General features: G+C 35.6%; 1 protein-coding gene and 1 long non-coding RNA gene across 2 annotated transcripts in view; one reads left to right on the top strand and one right to left on the bottom strand.

Annotated features, from left to right (window-relative positions):
- The window catches only part of LOC108689677, a 1,246-nt gene extending 644 nt beyond the window's left edge, over nt 1-602 (bottom strand). Inside the window, exons 1-2 of the long non-coding RNA XR_001931840.1 lie at nt 390-602; nt 251-302 (exon numbers count right to left, since the gene is read on the bottom strand). This is a non-coding gene — a long non-coding RNA (uncharacterized LOC108689677). The remainder of the gene's footprint in view (nt 1-250; nt 303-389) is intronic.
- The window catches only part of LOC108689674 (3-phosphoinositide-dependent protein kinase 1), a 253,743-nt gene that overhangs the window by 64,177 nt on the left and 186,300 nt on the right, over nt 1-3,266 (top strand). The gene's annotated exons all lie outside the window — the stretch shown is intronic.

Below are 3,266 nucleotides of genomic sequence, written 5' to 3'. Positions count from 1 at the left end.
TTTTTTTTTTGAGAACATTATGGATTTATTCACAATTTTTTAGAAAAAAGTAAATAGAAACCAAACAAATATTAAACGAAATATAAACATGTTTATGACAATATTTCTAAAAAATAGAAATTTTAATTAACACTTTATTTTTTATGAAATTGCATGTTTAAGAATTCGTAAAGAATATTTATTAAAAAAGAAAAAAGATATGTTCAAAAAGAAAGAAAACATTTGTTTACAATAATTCACATTTTCTCACCGTTGCACTGGCGTATAAAAACATCCAAATGAATTCCCTAGTTTTTTATTATCTTGATTGAAGGATAAAATTAATTAATTAATTTACTGATTTATCATAGATTCTTTGTTTCATAAAAAGATTTTCATGGATAATTTACAGTTAGTTTTTAGGCCAGAGATGAAAAAATAATTTTTGTCGCAATTCTTCACTCGATTGAGTCTAATAACGTGGAATTACGACGTTGCATCTAATAATCTGAAATGTTCGGTGACATATTAAGTGCGACGCAGAAGACACTGAAGTCGCGGTGAAATCGCATAACGTCACACAACAATCGTGCTTTGAGAATTCTACGACTAGAGCGGAAAGTTTCTCGTCGCCGACTGGGTCGCCCTTCTTTCTCTAGTTGCGCGCAATTCCGTGACGTCGCGACAATTCCGTTGCCATAGATGGTGCAATCGGTGAGCTGCTGCGCAATTTGCACGGCGTATAAGCAGTCGTGTACGTGCACGTAGGTATCGGTGTACGGATACGTACCGTATGTGTACACGTACATGCATGAGTGCGTGAGTGCGTGTACGTCGCAGCCAGTGGCAAAGATTGATGTCACGGGCCGACCAACCGATGATCTTGGCCCGGTTCCCACTGCCAACATATCGACGGCTTCGAACGGTTCTACGTACGAACAAGTGTTTTTCATTAAACACGCATACTAATCCCTGACACAAAACTGTAAAAACTGTCTGCAAGCATAATTAATGTGATCAGATGTCCCGCTTTGGTTATTTTTTGTTATCCCATTAAATATGTCAAAATATAAATAATTGTATTCACTGTTAAATTCATGTCAAATTATATGAAAAACTTGAGTTATTTATAATTAGGAATATTACAGATCACCATTGCTCTTTAATATGTCATTAATTTAATTAAAACAATGGAATTAAAAGAAAACGTAAGTTAAATTTGATTTTAATTTAGTTTATCATTTACAAAGTGCACGTTAATATGGACATTGTTTACTTGAAATTAATTATAAAAATGGTTCGATTTTAATACATGGAAGTTAAAAATAATTAATCAATTTTAATTAAAGAATTTGGATTATCAACTAACACGATTTCTTAAAAATAAATTATGTTTATCTTTACATCCATATACATTTTCCTTTCTAACATAAAATTGTTCTGCTTCGGATCCAAAGATGTTTGATAACATTAAGCATAATGCACGAGCTGTGTTTGACACGATGAATAAAAAATTGCCGGTGGCTAATCGCTGCTTTTACGTTACACCGCTCGAATTTAGTCGTATAATGGCCGGGGAATTAATTAGCATTCTAAATTACACCACGCGTATAATATTCTCGTAAGACACCGGATAGGTAACATCGACGGTTAATAGTTACGAGTTGAGCGACGATGTGTCTGCAAGTGTTCCCGCGCGGACAGGTTTCCCAGACTTTACTACAATTTCGAAGCTGGGATTCCGCAGAGCGCGATCGGCGCGAGGATATTACCGATGAAGGGGGTCTAATTGGCTGTAGACGTCAATAGAAGAAAATTTAACATCTCGCGTTCGCACGGCACTTTTCAAACGGTGAATCTCCGACGTTTGCACGCGGCGAATCGCGTGCCGATGAATTCTCGCGACGACCGCCTGACAGATCGCGAACTGTCGTCGCGATTTCTAATTACTCAACGTCGGTATCGCGTATTTTCAACAATAAGGCGGTGTGTCGGACAAAAGCATGACGAGATACGCGATTCTCGGCACACAGGTGCGTTCGGCCGTCCGTCGTTAATTAATGCTAATACGGCTAACGAGCGTCGGTTACTTTGTAATTCGACGACGGTTTAGCGGCGCGAAAACCGTTATCTAGAATTATTCGAGAATCTCTCCGTTCTTTCTCCTCGCCGTATCTTGTCTCTCATTTCTCTCTTCCTGCGGCATAGTATTGCATGTAGAGGTGCGCCGAAAGACAAACAACCGCTACAAAGAGCTTCTTTAAAGAGTAATCGTTATCCGACGTGAGCTGTAGAAAGGCGTCGACTTCATTTTCCTCGACTTTCCCTATAAGAAAATACAATTAAATTACTTACAGTGAATTATCATAAAATTTCAATAATTGAGATTTTCAATTGAGTATCTGATTTATCCGTTATTAAAATTAGAAGAATTATGGTCCTAATATCGCCGTTAATTCTGTCCAATCTCGAATGATATATCGGGATGAGGATTGAAATCCAACATTAATGGCGTCATTCTACATCGAGCTATTCACAGGTGTCCGTCATTCCAATGTGCAACCGTCATCTTCATTCGTCGGAATATTGACGCAAGAATTCCATAGACTGTAATCGGCTTTGGATTAGTAACATTTCGATCGCTCCGTAATCGGAATCCGATTTCGCGACAACTGGCGCACCGGTTTTCCGGCTGTTAACATGAATGCAGTATCAAATTCTACTGTGTACTGATGTATTTTATTTCAATGTTTTTTTATCGTCTGATATAAATTTGGAAAAATATTGATAAATTTAAATATTTGTCTCGATGGACGAAAATGAGAAATTAGACGGTTTCTTTAGCGAAGAAAAATGATAGGAAGAGAGAAAAGAAAAATATAAATCAGAATTTATGAAATATAATAATTAAGATTTTTTTGGTCGAAATTGAATCATAATATTGAAAGTATTATCAATAAAAAATTAGCGTTTATGAGCGTAAAACTACTTGGTATTAATAATTACTTTTGGTTAATTAACTGATAAAAAACAAGATCATGTTGCTTGATTATCGAAATTTCAGTTTTGCACCGACGAGATCTCATCATTTAAAACAAGTCTGTAGTTTTAATTTCATGACCTCGAGATGTAAATGGGATCTCTCCAAGTTAATGAGTTATTAATGAAGAAATTGTATTTACCAGACACACAGAAAGAATGGTTTTGCTGAAGAATCTAAAAATTTAACTAGATACAGATCTGAAAATAATTTTGTTGGACCATTAAAATAATTATACAAAACTCTT

Source organism: Atta colombica, unplaced genomic scaffold, assembly GCF_001594045.1.
Source record: "Atta colombica isolate Treedump-2 unplaced genomic scaffold, Acol1.0 scaffold274, whole genome shotgun sequence".
Taxonomy (NCBI): Eukaryota; Metazoa; Arthropoda; class Insecta; order Hymenoptera; family Formicidae; genus Atta; species Atta colombica.
This window is presented reverse-complemented; position numbering and strand designations above follow the sequence as displayed.